The 17,890-nt window shown below is 36.4% G+C and overlaps 1 protein-coding gene and 1 non-coding gene across 18 annotated transcripts in view; both read left to right on the top strand.

The window, feature by feature from the left end:
* Positions 1 to 17,890, top strand: part of FUT8 (fucosyltransferase 8) — a 337,919-nt gene that overhangs the window by 196,531 nt on the left and 123,498 nt on the right. The window lies entirely within an intron of this gene.
* TRNAC-GCA (transfer RNA cysteine (anticodon GCA)) lies at positions 16,447 to 16,518 on the top strand. Its single transcript has one exon. It is a non-coding gene; the product is annotated as a tRNA-Cys (tRNA).

Below are 17,890 nucleotides of genomic sequence, written 5' to 3'. Positions count from 1 at the left end.
GACACTGATGTATAGAACAGTCTTTTGGACTCTGTGGGAGAGGGAGAGGGTGGGAAGATTTGGGAGAATGGCATTGAAATATGTATAATATATATGAAACGAGTCGCCAGTCCAGGTTCGATGCACAATACTGGATACTTGGGGCTGGTGCACTGGGATGACCCAGAGGAATGGTATGGGGAGGGAGGAGGGAAGAGGGTTCAGGATGGGGAACACATGTATACCTGTGGCGGATTCATTTTGATATATGGCAAAACCAATACAATATTGTAAAGTTAAAAAATAAAATAACATTTAAAAAAAAAAGAAAGAAGGGCAGGGAAAAATGCAAAAAAGAGCATGTACAAGTGAAGAGTGAAGACTTTAGAAATTCTGTGTGTTGGTATGCATGTGTAAACAAAAAAAAAAAAAAGCTGGCTTAAAACTCGACATTCAAAAAACTAAGATCAGGGCATCCACTCCATCACTTCATGACGAATTGATGGAGAAACAATGAAAACAGTGACAGACTTTATTTCCTTGGACTCCAAAATCACTGTGGATGGTGACTGCAGCCATGAAATTAAAAGATACTTGCTCCTTGGAAGAAAAGCTGTGGTAAACCTAGACAGCATATTAAAAAGCAGAGCCATCATTTTGCCTACAAAGGTCCGTCTAGTCAAAGCTATGGTTTTCCCAGGAGTCATGTACATATGTGAGAGCTGGACCATAAAGAAGGCTGAGTCCTGAAAAATTGATGCTTTCAAACTGTGGTACTAGAGAAGACTCTTGAGAGTCCCTTGGACTGCAAGGAGATCAAACCAGTAAATCCTAAAGGAAATCAACCCTGAATAGTCATCTGAAGGACTGATGGTGAAGCTTCAATCCTTGGCCAGCTGATGTGAAGAGCCAACTCATTGGAAAAGACCCTGATTCTGGGAAAGATTGTGGACAAGAGGAGAAGAGGGTGATAAAGGATGATAAAGGTGGGATGGCATCATCAACCCAGTGGACATGAGTTTGCACAAACTCAGGGAGATGTTGAAGAACAGGGAAGCCTGGCATGCTGCTGTCCACGGGGTCACAAAGAGCTGGACATGACTGAGCAACTGAACATCAATAACAAACAATGGAAATGAAGTTTGCAAAATAAACTGACAAATTGCTGATCTCAAATCTAATCTTTGTCAGTAGAATTGCAATTAATTTCTGTTCCACTTAGATTGTGTTGATTTTTTTTGACCTTTGAAATGGTTATTTTTTAACTTAGCTTAAATAAATATACACAGAGATGATTCCATGTAAATGCATATGTAAAATGGAAAGGTATAATTTTGATGTGTTATGATTTTTAACTATAGATCTATATTAGGAAAATCACAATTTTTACTTGGTGTGAGTATGCATGAAGGTTAAATGTACTTATTAGTCATTGCTTTGACAGCAGCATTGTTCAATCAGAATTCTTGATACTGGTGTATAATTTTTATAGAATTCTTTCCAGAGCTATTAATTCACTTGCAGCAGCTATCAAGGCTGGTGTTCTGGGGAAGGATTGTATTCCTTTCTTCATGTGATAGGCTATTTTAATGTGACCAAAATTTTTAAAAGCCACCCTTCTTTCATATTCCTTCAGATTTTCCTTGGAGACTATGGTGTGAGTGTGCAGAATAGCTAGGGAAGTTACTAAATCTTACTTACTATCTTGATAGTTTTCAGCTAATGTCTTCAAAATAGCATATTAAGAAACCAGATAAGAAACTACACAATTCTTTGAAGACTTACGATATTCTTTTTAAAAAAGTAGATCATAGCTTAAAATTTGTGAAAATTTCTCTCATAGGACTTATTATATTCTAGTTTATTGAGTTTTCCAAGCAGGGTCCTGTGTAAACACTTAGTTTAATATGGAGAATTTTATTTTATTTTATTTTTAATTTTATTTTATTTTTAAACTTTACAATATTGTATTGGTTTTGCCAAATATCGAAATGAATCCGCCACAGGTATACATGTGTTCCCCATCCTGAACCCTCCTCCCTCCTCCCTCCCCATACCATCCCTCTGGGTCATCCCAGTGCACCAGCCCCAAGCATCCAGTATTGTGCATCGAACCTGGACTGGCGACTCGTTTCATACATGATATTATACATGTTTCAATGTCATTCTCTGAAAATCTTCCCACCCTCTCCCTCTCCCACAGAGTCCATAAGACTGTTCTATACATCAGTGTCTCTTTTGCTGTCTCGTATACAGGGTTATTGTTACCAACTTTCTAAATTCCATATATATGCGTTAGTATACTGTATTGGTGTTTTTCTTTCTGGCTTACTTCACTCTGTATAATAGGCTCCAGTTTCATCCACCTCATTAGAACTGATTCAAATGTATTCTTTTTAATGGCTGAGTAATACTCCATTGTGTATATGTACCATAGCTTTCTTATCCATTCATCTGCTGATGGACATCTAGGTTGCTTCCATGTCCTGGCTATTATAAACAGTGCTGCAATGAACATTGGGATACACGTGTCTCTTTCCCTTCTGGTTTCCTCAGTGTGTATGCCCAGCAGTGGGATTTCTGGATCATAAGGCAGTTCTATTTCCAGTTTTTTAAGGAATCTCCACACTGTTCTCCATAGTGGCTGTACTAGTTTGCATTCCCACCAACAGTGTAAGAGGGTTCCCTTTTCTTGATATGGAGAATTTTATTACTACTTTTCTTTTTAAAGATCAGTCTTTCTAGTTATCGCAGCAGCTGAATTCATATGACAAAACTTCATATTCTTTATAATCTTTATAAAATTTTAGGAAGGTACTATAAAGATATTCCATAATAGTATGTGCTGTTCTACAGTAGGACATGGTAAAAATGTTAATAGGTAACATTTATTGAGCCCCCACTATTTTGAAGCATTTCTTCTTCAACATGAGTCTTTGTGGTGTGATTGTTATTTTCATAGTGCAGATAGGGAAATTATTATAAATATTATGGTTATTTAAGGAAATTATTATAAATGTATTAATAACCTTTCTAAGGTTAAATAACTTGTTTAGAGTCCCATAGCTAGTAGGACCCTGATCAAAGGCCGTCTTCCTCTAGAACCTATTGTTTTAACCTTTGTACAGCTACCCTAACCAGCAGTTAAGAAGACACTGATACAAATGATCTTTACAGTGAGGGTGATGAATTAATCTAAATTATTCACACTGACTAGAATGTTATATATCCCAGAGTGGCTTGGCTTGGAGTAAAGGACATGCTTTAACCAAAATTTTCTTTGGCGGCCTAGAGACTCTTTGTCTATATTTTAAAGCAACTGAGGATAATTAGCTCTACCATCACTGCCCTACCTGGACAAATATATCCTGGTAACATTGAGATGGATATTTATAGCTTATGCCATCTCACAGTGAATTTGTCCTTCGTGTATTTTGATTTATTCTGTTAACTAACAGAAGGGAAGAATAACAGAAGCTTGGATTCCGGTTCTGGCTACACCGCTTATTAGCTTTGGAACCTTGAACAAAGTTGCTTAACCTCTCTGAACCTCACTTTCATAGCTATAAGGATACCTCTTTTTTCTTGATTGTTCTGAGTTGTTGTAAATGAAATAAATAGTTTTGTTAAATGTTAATCATAGTACCTTGAAAATAATGAGAGTACCATATATGATAATAGCTATTATTTTCATTATTGATGTAGAAGAAGAGTAGGGAGTAAATTTAAAAAACAACAACAGAACTTGCTATGCAAAGTTGAGTGTTTTGGAAACCAGCAGTTCAGTGATAAGTGTTAAGATGGACTAATGAAACCTACCCTTACTTTAAAAACATTACAGTCCTGGAGATCAAGGTTTTTTAGTGCAAACTGCATATTCTCTTTGCTTCGTGTTTGCAATAAGCTTTTCTCTGCCCAAAGAAGCAAATAAACAGAAGCCCCCAAATATTATAGTCCTTGCAGTCTGTCAATTTGTTTAATTTAAAAGAGTTCTAAGTATACATGTTTATATCTTTAGATGTGTCTCTGTGCATGTATGTGTGTGTGTGTGTGTTTGAAAAAGAGTATATGTATGCATTTGTTTAAATCTAGACTAGTTTGTTTGGTTAGTGGTCTTATCCTTAGTTTACTTAGAATTTTAGTAAAAATTTACAGATATCTTAAGAATTTTTGAACTTTTTTTAAACAAGCCATTTAATATGAAAACTTAATTTTTGCCTAAGCCCAGTTTCCCACCTTATAAATGGAAAATAAGCAAAAACAGAACCAGTCATCAGCAAAAAGAGAAAAATATATGTTTTCAGAATATGGTATCCACTCTATATCAGGAATATAATTTTTCTGAAAAAGTTGGAGGAGAGGAGAAAAGAGAAAACCTAAACTCACTGAGAATTATTTGTGTTTTTACCCTCCTTTCCATGCATACTTTTAAGTGGTTCAACTCTGCCTTTTCTTAAAGCATTTCTTAAAAATTGGAGGTATACCTGAAAAGGAGACAAAAGTACTCTTTGGGAAATGTGTTTTCCAAAATGAGTGTTTTCTAAGATGTTCTAAATTTTTACTCATCCTCAGAAATGGCTGGTAATGGGTTATCAGCAAGCTATTCAAGTTTGTGCCCTTGTTGTATAATGACCTTACCACTGTGTTAGAGGGAGCATCTGCTTAGAAGGATTTGGGGATATGTTCCTGGGCCAGACATCCAGAGGTGCTCTGTGGTTTGCAAGGTTTTCAGTGTTTTGTTATATGGGTTCTGTTTCACTTACTGAGCTAGTAATAACAGTATTATCATTTTATCCTTTGAATCTGACAAATCTAAAAGATTTGCAGTAGATTTGAACTGGCAGACAACCATGGTCTTTGCATTTCTTAATATTGTCATTCACTGCTTTCTTAATTTATAAGAAGAGTGTTCCAATAATAGTTTATTTTAGTGGGCCTGCTTGATACATAAACTCTGACAAAAATTCAATAATCTGCTGTAAATGCAGTGCCCAGAAAATATTCTCACCAGACCCTTGCCCTTTTGAGAATATGAGGTAAATTAGCTGTTACTATTGAGAAACGTTGAAATGTAGAAATTTATCCAAAACCCAATAAACATTAAAAGTAGAATAACTTGATAACTGATAACCATGGGTAGAACCATGGTCTCTTCATATTTTCTGTTTCTTCCTGGTTCAGTCTTGGAAGGTTGTTCTTTTAAGCATTTATCTATTCCTTCTAGGTTGTTCATTTTATTGGCATATGGTTGTTTGTAATAATCTCATATGATCCTTTGTATTTCCGTAGTGTCCATTGTAACTTCTCCTTTTTCATTTCTAGTTTTATTGATTTGGATCCTCTCTTTTTTTTCTTGATGAGTCTGACTAAACATTTATCAATTTTGTTTATCTTCTCAAAGAACTGGCTTTTAGTTTCATTGATCTTTGCTGTTGTTTTCATCTCTATTTCATTTATTTCTGCTATGATCTTTATAATTTCTTTCCTTTTACTAACTTTGGGTTTTGTTTGTTTTCTTTCTCTAGTTGCTTTAGGTGTAAGGATAGGTTGTTTGAGATTTTTCTTATTTCTTGAGGTAGGATTATATTGGTATAAACTTCGCCTTTAGAGTTGCTTTTGCTGTGCCCCATAGATTTTGACTTCCCTGGTGGCTCAGACAGTAAAGCATCTGCCTACAATGCAGGAGACCGTGTTTGACCCCTGGGTGGGGAAGATCCTCTGGAGAAGGAAATGGCAACCCACTCCAGTTCTCTTGCCTGGAAAATCCCATGGATGGGGGAGCCTGGTAGGCTACAGTCCATGGGGTCATGAAGAATCGGACACAACTGAGCGACTTCACTTCACCTCATAGATTTTGAATTGTGTTTTCATTGTCATTTGTTTCTAGGTATTTTTTATTTCCTCTTTGATTTCTTCTATGATCTCTTGATTGTTTGGTAGCATATTATTTAGTCTCCATGTGTTTGTGGTTTTTCTTTTCCCCTGTAACTGATTTCTAATTTCTTAGTGCTATGGTCAGAAAAGATGCTTGGTACGGTTTTAGTTTTCTTAAATTTACTGAGGCTTGATTTATGACCCAAAATGTGATCTATCCTGGAGAATGTTCCATGTGTATTTGAGAAGAAAGTGTATTCTGCTGCTTTCCTATTGAATGTCCTATAAGTATTAGTTAAGTCTCTCTAGTCTAATATGTCATTTAAGGCTTGTATTTTCGTATTAATTTTCTGTCTGATTTGTCTGTTGGTATAGATAAGGTGTTAAAGTCCCCCACTATTATTGTGTCACAGCTTCCCCTTTTATGGCTGTTAGCACTTGCCTTATATATTAAGGTATGCCTCTGTTGGGTGGAAGTATTAAGTCACTTAGTCGTGTCTGACTCTTTGTGACCCCATGGACTGTAGCTGCCAGGCTTCTCTGTCCATGGAATTATCCAGGCAAGAATACTAGAGTGGGTTGCCATTCCTTTCTCCAGGAGATCTTCCCCATGCAGGAATCAAACCCAGGTCTCCTGCATTGCAGGCAGATTCTTTACCGTCTGAGCCACCAGGGAAGTCCTGTGTTGGGTGCATATATATTTACAGTTGTTATGTCATGTTCTTGGATTTATCCTTTGATCATTATGTAGTATCCTTTCTTGTCTTTTGTAACGGTCATTATTTTAAAATCTATTTTTTTCTGATACAAGTATTGCTACTCCACTTTCTTCTGATTTTCTTTTGCATGGAATATCTTTTCCACCCCCTCAGTTTACCTGATTTGTAAATCTTACCCAAAATTCTTTGTGTTAACAAGGATACTTTTCTCATATTTGAAGTGAGCAGGGACAACTGTCAGTCTAGATTGTTCTGTTTTTGGCTTCTGGATAATGAAACCATGGTCTAGTTTACACTTTCTATTTCACTTGTCAAAATAAACATCGACACAGATTTCCTTGGAGAATTGAGCCTAAGACCTACTTAATGTTGATATCACAGTATCTTAGAGCTGAATTTCAATCCAGATTTTCCCATGTGATTATTCTGTTAAAACTGATGTCGTTGCTTGACCCTTCTACCAACCCTTGGGTTCCATTTACATTTTTACATACTCTGTAAAATGAATAAGCATAACCAATGAATAAGCATAACCACAAGCAGCAGTTCATTTGAATAAAATATTTTCTCTCAATAGATAGATGTCTTCCATTTATCTAATTTGACAAAGCTTGACATTTGAATAAATGTATTTATTTTTTGTGGTTTTTCTGGAAATATTTTAGTCCCATTAGTGCCTGTTTAACTAACTAACTGAAAAAACCAACAGACAAATTTAAAAAAATGAGCATATGTGAATTACTGAGTATAATTCTAATTTTCAGCCAGTTTAGTTCATATTTATAAATGGTCCAACTTTATAGTATCCTAGTAGTTTATTGGCAAGATGCCAAAAATATAGATTATAGATTGCTTTTTAAAATAATTCTTTTTATTGGGTGAAATGATCTGATCTTAGCAGTTCTAGTCTTCCATGGCAATGACAAAGTTTAGGCAGATGATGAACAACTATGTTAGTTAATCTTGTCTAAATAAAAGACATTTTACTTGATATTTTTACAGCAATATTCTTTTTTTTCTTTTTAAAGTTGTAATTATATATTTGTATATATAGTTTAGTATAGTTGATTTACAAAGTTGTATTAATTTCAGGTATACAGCAAAGTGATTCAGTTATGTATATATGTGTGTGTGTGTAAAATGAGTGTGTGTGTGTGTGTGTGTGTGTGTATGGAGAAGGAAATGGCAACCCATTCCAGGACTCTTGCATGGAGAATGCCATGGACAGAGGAGCCTGGTAGGCTACAGTCCATGTGATCATAAAGAGTCGGACAAGACTGAGTGACTGACACATACACAAAAACATATATATGTATATTATATACACATATATGTATGTATATATTATATTCATTTATATCATTTTTTTAGATTCCACATATAAGTGATATCATATATTTGTCTTCATTTTACTTACTTCACTCTGCATGACAGTCTCTAGGTCCATCCACATTTCTACAAATGGCATACTTCCGTTTCTTTTTGTGACTGGGTAATATTCCTTTGTATATATGTACCACATCTTCTTTGTCCATTCATCTGTCTGTGGACATTTAGGTTGGTTCCATGTGCTGGCTTTAGTAAACAGTGCTGCTGTGAACATTGGGGTGCATGTATCTTTTAGAATTAGAATTTTCTCTGGATAAATGCCCAAGAGTGGGATTGCTGGATCACATGGTAACTCTATCTGTAGTTTTTCAAGGAACCTCTGTATCGTTTTCTGTGGTGCCTGCGCTGGTTTACATTCCCACCAATAGTATGTGACACTTCCTTTTTCTCCACATCCTTCGCAGCATTTATTATTTGTAGACTTTCTGATAATGTCCATTCTGACCTGTGTGAGATGATATATACCTCATTGTAGTTTTGATTTGTATTCTCTAATAATCAGTGATTTTGAAGCATCTTTTTATTTACCCGTTGGACATCTACAAGCCAAAGAGAGAGGCCTCAGATGAAACTACACCTGTCAACACCTTGATTTTGAACTTTTAGCCTTCCTAACTATGGGGAAAAATGGAGAAGGCAATGGCAACCCACTCCAGTACTCTTGCCTGGAATCCCATGGATGGAGGAGGGCCTGGTAGGCTGCAACCCATGGGGTCGCTAAGAGTTGGACACGACTAAGCAACTTCACTTTCACTTTTCACTTTCATGCATCGGAGAAGGCAGTGGCAACCCACTCCAGTGTTCTTGCCTGGAGAATCCCAGGGACGGGGAAGCCTGGTGGGCTGCCGTCAATGGGGTCACACAGAGTCGGACATGACTGAAGCGACTTAGCAGCAACTATGGGAAAATAGTTTTGTATGAGCTAGCAGCTTATGGTATTTTGTTATGGCAGCCCTAGCAAACTAATACAGCATATGAGAGTTCTAATTACTCTGCATCTCACCAACATTCAATCTTATACTCTTAATTATTATCATTCTAATAGGTGAGAAAAGATACCTGTTTTAATTTGAATATCCTGGCAACTAAAATTTTGAAGTTGATCACTCCTCAGAATTATTAATCATTAAAGTTCTCAGCTGTGGATTGCATGGTCATCTATTTTGTACATTTTTCTATCAGTTTGTCTTTTCTTATAGATTTGACGGAGTTCTTTATATTATCTAGATAATAATTTAGATAATTTCCATTATCCTCTTGCATTCTATAAACTTTATTGCGTACATTTTTCTATTCCTATTTAAGGCAGTTAAGTTTATCAGTCTCTCTTTTTAAGGTTTAGGCTTTTAAATCCTTGTTTAAGAAATCCATCTCTGACCCAAGGTCATGAAGAATATAAAATTTCTTCTAAAATTTTAAAGTTTTGATTGTCTGATTATTTAAATTTTCACATTTTTCAAGTAGGAACCCAGCTCTCTAAGCAATCATTTATTGAATAATTTATCTTTCCCTAGTAATTTAGAATGATACCTCTGTTATATATGTTGGGATCTGTCTCCGGGAACTTTATTCTTAAGTTCCATTAATTTATCTGATTTTTTGCCAGTACCATACTGTTTTGTATTATATTTAGTTAATCTGATTGGGTAAATCCTCCACCCATTTACTATTTTGCAAAATTTCTAATCTCTGAGGATTTTTGTGATTTATATGAGTATTAGGATCACCTGAGCGACTGATCTGATCTGATCATTCAATTAAAAGATCCTTTTATAATTTTTATTAGAATTATATCCGGTCAATTTGGGCTGTGATTACTTCTTCAGAAAATATATGATATTTGTCATGCATATCTTACTATTGTTTAGGTTTATTCCTTCCTTATCATTTTGTTTGTTATTTTAAATGTGATGTATTTAAGAGATACATTTTGTAATTTGTGGTTATTGTTTAGGGACAGTAAACTAATTTTTTATATCTTAATACTGTGTCTAGAAATTTCCTTGAACTGTCTTAGTGCAGTTAGTTTGTAGATTATATTGGATTTTCTACATTAAAGATCATATCATCTGTGAATATCAACAGTTGTTTCTTCCTTTCCTATATTGTAAGTCTTACTCTTTCTTACTGCATTGACTAAGACTTCCAGAACAGCAGAGCAGTGATGGCAGACATTTCTTCTGCTGTTTCTAACTTTAAAAGGAATACTTTTAATTTTGATCCACAGTGATTTTTACTGTGAATTTTTTGATACATACTCCTTATCAACTTAGGGAGTTTACCTTCTATTCCTTAAGAATTTTATTGTGGATAAATTTTAACTTTTGTCAAATGATTTTTTTCCTGTTTCTGTTGAGATGGTAATTTTATTATTGCCTTTAACTTGTTATTTCATTGAATTTACATTAGTATCTTTTCTAGTTATAAACCAACTAGATATTCTTGATAAAGTCTGGTCATGGTATATTTTTTAAAACATTGCCATGGTGATATATCACTTAGGATTTTGAAAACAAATTTTTTGTTGGCCTTTAATTTTCCTTTTCTTGACCTTTATACCACTTTTCTATCAATTTTATACTAATTTCAGGAGTGGGAGTTTGGAACTTCTCTTTTTATATTCCGTAGGAAAAAATTTATATAACTATTTTATGAATATTTATGAAACTAATATATAAAAATGCCTGGTCCTAGAGTTTTTTTTAACTTAAATAGCTTTTGGATTACTGACTAAATTTCTGTTTCTTCTTGAATCTATTTTGATATTTCAGTTTCCTCTAGAAGTTATTTTTTTCCATATCTTAACATTAAGTGCCTGAAAATGTAGTATTTTGTGATGAGTTAAAATTCTGTATCTGTGCTTGTAATTCTCTTTTCATTCCTAATATTGTTTATTTGTGCCTAGGTTCTTTTTCTTAACAAAGATCTTTATTGTTTCAGCATTCATGGCAAAATCATTGGAAGTATTAATATTTAAGAACGGCAACCTATTTTAAATGAACTATTAAATATATTTCTGATGAGAAAAGTTTAATTTTTCTGAGAGACCTGTGTAATCATAACACTTAGGCTACAAGATTCACTGTTTCTCCTATTCTGACCACAAAGCAGGAATTTACTGATTTTTATGTTTTTGAACAGAGCCACTGAATTCCCTGAAAAGTGGCTTATGTTTGTGTATTAGAAGGACATCATGTTTGAAAGATTTTCTTCAAATGTTTTATTCCAGAGAATTTCATAAGTTTTGAAATATGCGTAATATTAGAAAACATGAACATGTTGACATTTTTAATAGGAATGAAGATTATCTACAGGAAACCCTGTTTCATATTCCATGACATTAAATATAATCAGTGAAATAGGCCAGCCACACAGTCTGCTTTCCTTTCATTCTCTGATGACTATTGATGTTTAATCTTTTAATATGCTTATGTTTTTTTTAATTTATTTTGTGTGTGTGTGAAGTATCTATTCAAATCTTTTCCCATTTTTTTTTCCCCCCGCTTGGGTTGTGTTCTGATGATTGGATCCTTTATATAATTTAGACAGAAATCTTTTAACAGATATGAGATTTGCAAATATTTTCTTCTAGTCTGTGTCATGTCTCACCATTGTCTTAACAGTGTCTTTTTAAATAAAGAGTTTTTAATTTCAGTGAAGTCTGATTTATCAGTTCTTTCTTTTATGGATCATGCTTTGGTGTCATATCTAAGAAAACTTTGCCTAACTGACGATCATCAAGGTATAATTTTTTGTTTTCTTCTATGAGTTTTATTGTTGTAAAAGCTATTCTTTCCCCACTAAATTGCTGTGACTTTATAATAAATCAGTTTTGCATACTACGTGTGGTCCTATTCCTGGACTCTATTCTGTTTCGTTGATTTCTTCATTTATCTTTATGCCGGTATCTCGCTATAGTGATTATTGTAACTTTACAATCTTGATATCAGATAGTGTTGGTCTTTCAGTTTTCTTAGTCTTTCACAGATTTGTTTTAGGTGTTTGCCGTTCCATATGAATTTTAGAATTGGCCTGTCAGTTTCTAAGCAAAGTTCATCATTTTTGCTTTGTAGATTTTATATATCTTTTACTGCATCATATTTAATTTTTTCATGATTTTGTTACTATAAGTAATAATGTGCTTTGAAATATCAGTTTCCCATTGTTTTTTCCTAAATATAAAAATACATTGAACTTTATATGTTGATTTTGAATTCTGCACCCTTATTAAACTCCCTCAGATATTCTACTTGGGGACTTACAAGTTTCATGAATTTAGATGTTCAAATAACTCACCAGAGTTGGATATTTTTAAAAATAAGCCTTCTGTCCCTTCCTCTTTTTCTTTTCCTGCTAGAACTCCAGTAATCATAGATTGCTTTGCTTATGGAATTTATAATTTGATTTGGGGAATATATAATTTCCTTAGTCTTTCTTCACTCTTTTTGTTTCTTTTTGCTCCTCTGACTAGATAATTTCAAACGAGCTGTCTTTAGGTTCGCTAATTCTTCGCTTCATCAAGTCTGTTGTTGAAGCTTTTTGTTGAATTCTTTAGTCATTGTATTTTTCAGGTCTAGGTTTCCGGGTTTTTTGTTGTTGTTGTTATGGTTTCTGTTTTCTTATTGAATTCACAATTTTGTTACATGCATTGTTTTCCTAATTTTTATTAGCTATGTTTTTTCACAGTTCACTGAATTTTTTTAAGAGGATTGCTTTCAGTTCTTTGTTAGACAGTTGACAGATCTTCATTTCTTTGGGTACAGTGATTGGAGCTTTATTAGTTTCATTTGGTGGTTTTATATTTACCTGATTCCTCATGATCCTTCTGTCCTTGTGTGGATATATTCTCCTTTGAGAAAGTGGCGTCTTTTCCAGCCTTTACTGAATTACTTAAGCAGGGAGAGACCTTTACCAGTCAGCTCAGCTTAGGGTTCTGGATGGGCAGCTGGTAGCAGCCTTAGACAAGGAGTGCTTACATTCATAACATGAGTTAGAGAAGGCTACTGTGTGTGCTCTGAAGTTGAGGGACAGAGCAAGTGTTATTTTTCTGCATTTGGGTAGGTCTCAGAGCTGGGCTTCACATTTTCAGACTGAACTGCTAGCTGAGATCTGCATTCGGGTAGGGCTACTTGCTAGGCTCTGTAGTCACCTAGTCAGGCAGGGCTGTGGGCAATGTTCTCTAGCCTGCTGTCCAGAGAGTGCTGTTGTTTGCATTTTGGGAATGAGCAGGGCCATACACTGAGCTCCACATTCATCCATGGTTGTATGGGGCCTCAAGCTATGCCCCCTGACTTGATGACACCATTGACAAGACTCTGTATTCAGTTAAAGCCATACACAGAGCTTTATGATCAGACGGGAACTCAGGGTGTACTCCTAGATCAGACTGGGACATACACTGTGCCCCAAAACTGGGTGGGCCTATAGGCTGGGTTCTGTAATTTAGAAGGCTATTGTCTGTATTCTGCTGTTTGACAGTCTCTTGCTGGGCTTCTTGGCCAGGTAGGCTGCCAGTTGTACCCCACAGTTGGGTGGAGCTGGAGGCTATGCTCAGTGGTTGAGGGGTTGCTTTTTGGACTCACTGGTTGGGTGGGGCCATAGGTTATGCTTTATGATTAGGTGAGGTGGTTACCTGGACATTCAAACTGGGTAGGTTTTCAAGCCATGCTCAGCAAATAAATGGGTTGTAGGCTATGCTGTGCTGCTGTACAGCACCAAGGGCTGGTCTCCACATAGTCAGTACCAGAAGCTAGGCTTCAAAGCTGTCGAGGGACACTGTCTGGACTTTCTCAGTCAGACAGGACCAGTGGTCATGCTCTGTAGTTGGGCCAGGCTGCTGGCTTGTCTGTCCACTTGAATGGGCTTATAGGATAGGCTTCAGAGACCAGGGTCTCCAGTCACCTATGAGGCTGGAGACTATGTTCAGCAGCAGAGTGGTGCTTCTGGCTCAGCTCTCTGCTTGAACAGACCTGCAGAATGGGCTCTGTGGCTGCCTCAGGGCCCTGGCCAGGCTTCCTGGTCAGGTTGGCAGTATACTGGGCTTCGCAGTTGGGTGGGCCTGCTGACTTGCTTTCCTCCTAAGTAGGCCATAGGATGTTCTTCATGGCTGCCCACAACTGTGTGGCATCTTTTGCCAGTCTTCACTGTTGGATGGGATTGGAGGCCATGCTCAGTGGTTGCATGTGGCCAGTGACTTTCTTCCCTGCTTGGGTGGCCATAGGATGTGCCTAGTGACTGCCTAGCATCTCAGGCCAGGCTTCCTGCTCAAGGTGGGGTTGAAGGCTATGCTCAGCAGTTGAGTAGGGCTGCTGACTTGCTTCCCTGTATCGGCAGAGCCCTAGAATTTGCTCCTCCTCCAAGACAGCCCTCTGGCTGAGGAACCAACCATGCAGAACTGCCAGCCAAATTCCCAGACCAGCTGAGGTCATGAGTTCAGCTCTGCAAGAGGTCAGAGTCGCTTGATCAGGATCTCAGTTCAGGCCCAACTCCTAGTAGGAATGCAGTCTGCCAAGATCTGCGCACTGACTGCTGTGAGCCCTTTCCTCCTCCTCTATCTCTAGCTGATTCTCCTAGTAGTCCCCATGAAGTACTTAAGTGGGCCTCCCAGGAAGCATCTGGAATGCTGGGGAAGCTTCATGTCCTCTTACACTCTTTTTTTTTCTGCAGGAAAAACTTTAGGCCCAGGGGATCTCTTCAGTACAGCACTGCACTGAGCTGGCGAGGGTTGGGGTCGGGGAGGTGGTCAACGTGAAATCACTCCTCTTGCTCTTCTAATGCCCTTTTTCTCAGCTTTTATGGTTGAAGGGGATACTTCATACTCACCCTTTCGTTCTGGGATCTTTAAAAAGGTATCTAGTCTGTGAATAGTTGCTAGTTACTCTCTTTCTGAGGAGTACTGAAGCCAAGAATCACCTATTTTTCCCTCCATCTTTCTCCAGATTCCAGTTTTATTAAACCATTGTTTCATAAGCTTTATCAGGGTTTTCATGTGTTTTTGTTGTTGTTGTTCAGTCGCCAAGTCATGTCTGACTCTTTGTGACCCCATGGACTGCAGCACACCAGGCCTCCCTGTCCCGGTTTTCACTTGTTCCAGCCTTAATGATAAATCTGACTTCTGTTACTTCATCTTGGCCAGAAGATATTCTATATATCTTTTTGCACAGTGAATGTAATCAGATCAGATCAGATCAGTCGCTCAGTCATGTCCGACTCTTTGAGACCCCATGAATAGCAGCACGCCAGGTCTCCCTGTCCATCACCAACTCCCGGAGTTCACTCAGACTCACGTCCATCAAGTCAGTGATGCTATCCAGCCATCTCTGTCATCCCCTTCTCCTCTTGCCCCCAATCCCTCCCAGCATCAGAGTCTTTTCCAATGAGTCAACTCTTCGCATGAGGTGGCCAAAGTACTGGAGTTCCAGCTCCTTCCAAAGAAATCCCAGGGCTGATCTCCTTCAGAATGGACTGGTTGGAAAAACATTCAATTACCTAAATATTCAGGTAAAGAGATTGTTCTTACAGATTTACTCTTTTCTGTATGGGATTTGGAAAGAAAAGCCCTTATTGTGTTCATTTTTTGCATTGAGTTTTCTATTACTTTTCTTTTTTTTTTTTTGTAGTTCTTTTTTTTTAATTTTTAAACTTTACAATATTGTTAATTTAGTTTTATTTTATTTTATTTTATTTTTTAACTTTACAATATTGTATTGATTTTGCCATATATCAAAATGAATCCGCCACAGGTATACATGTGTTCCCCATCCTGAACCCTCCTCCCTCCTCCCTCCCCATACCATCCCTCTGGGTTGTCCCAGTGCACCAGCCCCAAGCATCCATTTCTAGTTTATAAATCATAACTAGTTTATCCATAGTTGGATTACATTATTACATATAAATCACTAATTCTTTTCTGTTCTATTAGAATTAGATCAGATTTAATGCTTAATGGAACTCTGCTGAAAAGACCTTATGCTGTTTTTCCATGCCTGTTTTCCCCTAACATTATTGCATAAAGAAATGAGATAAAAAGGAGAACCTGGACATATCTTTCTATTGACTGAAATTTTGTATCACTAAAATGTATTCTGGAAAAGGACATCCTAATCCTATGGTATATTGCTGCCATAATAAATTACAAGAGGGGGTAATTTTATTTTATTTTCAAATTATTTCCTACAAACCAGCCATCTAATTTGGAAAGTGGTTAAGAGCCAAGTTTTAAAAATTATGTACCAGGAAATGCCTCATTTATGAATGTATACGTATTTGTGCTCATAAATTGGGTAATTGTGCACCTAACAACTCTCTTCATTTTACCATTATTCTGTTGTTTGTATACAAATGAGGCTTCTTTTAATTCAAATTCTGTAGCCTGGAACATTCACGATTAGTGGATGACTATCATTTCTGCTTCTGTTCAGTGTTAATGCATACAATTTCATGTGAAATTATAGAATATTTTATTTACTCTGGTATAACTGTAGCTTCCCTGGTGGCTCAGACGGTAAAGCGTCTGCCTGCAATGCAGGAGACCCAGGTTCGATCCCTGGGTTGGGAAGATCCCCTGGAGAAAGAAATGGTAACCCACTCCAGTACTCTTGCCTGGAGAATCCCATGGGCGAAGGAGCCTGGTAGGCCACAGTCCATGGGGTCACAAAGAGTCAGACACGACTGAGCAACTTCACTTTTTCTTTCTTTATAACTGTAACAAGAGCTTCTTTACTAAGCATTCATTCTGAAGTTAATTTGGCTTTATCTGTTATATAAAAATGCTAGAAAAGGTATTGAAGTTTTATATTACTTTTTTCATCAGGTTGATATCTAAATTTAAGTTCTGTCAAGTATAGTCTAAAAATTGGAATGATTGCGATGGTACAAATTAGTATCCCAGGCATTTTAAGGTTACAGCTCATCTCTAAAATGACTGAGCCCAGATAGAGTAGTCCTGATAAGGCTTATTAACAGACACTGTGCTAACTATTTAGAGACATTTCATCATTTAAATAGATTATAGAAGAAAAAAATCAGCCATTTTTTAATCTTCTCAATATTTTTCCAAAAGTATATATACATATTTATATATATGTGTGTAAATATGTGTGTATGTATTAGTTTCCTATTGCTGCTGTAACACATAACCATAAACTTCTTGGCTTAAAATAGTAGAAATTTATTATCTTACAGTTTGGGAAGTCAGAAATGAGTTACATGGAGCAAAACCTAGGTGCCTGTGGGGCCACATTCACTAGAGAAACTCCAAGGGAGAATCTGTGTTCTTGCCTCTACCAGCTCCTAAAGATGCCTTTCTTGAATTTGTTGCTCATGACCCATTCCTCTATCTTCAAAGTAATAGGTATGACCTTCTCCTCTTTTGTAATAAAATTTCCTTCTACTCCCCTCTTACAAGAACACTTGTGGTTACAATTTATGGCTCACTTGGGTAATCCACGCCTATTTCCCCTTCTCAGGATCCTTAATCACACAGTTTTCTGTCACCTAAGATAGTATTACAGATTCCAGGATTAGGATGTGAATAGCTTTTAAGGCAAAATTGGAGTATAGAATACTGTCAAAAGTCACATAAAAACAAAATATGTTAGAAATAAGTACAGTTTAGAAAAAAGTTGTACAGATTGATAATATAAGCAATATAAGCAGGAGTTCCTCTGCTATGTTCCAACATTTTATGTTGTTGACTGGTAGTTTTCATTCCCGACATAAACAGGACATTAACTGTCAGGTGTTTTTTCTGGTATTCTTCATCTTCTATTCTTGTCTTTCCCTTCCTTATACAACCAATGCTTAGTAATCTAAGGTTATAAGTTCATGAACTGGAGCACAGGTTTACATGGCCTGATATTGTGATTAATTTAGAAATAATTTGCATTTGATATTTGAACATAGACATGTTTTCAGTTACAAGCTTTTGT

Source organism: Bos mutus, chromosome 10 (genome assembly GCF_027580195.1).
Source record: "Bos mutus isolate GX-2022 chromosome 10, NWIPB_WYAK_1.1, whole genome shotgun sequence".
Classification (NCBI taxonomy): Eukaryota; Metazoa; Chordata; class Mammalia; order Artiodactyla; family Bovidae; genus Bos; species Bos mutus.
This window is presented reverse-complemented; position numbering and strand designations above follow the sequence as displayed.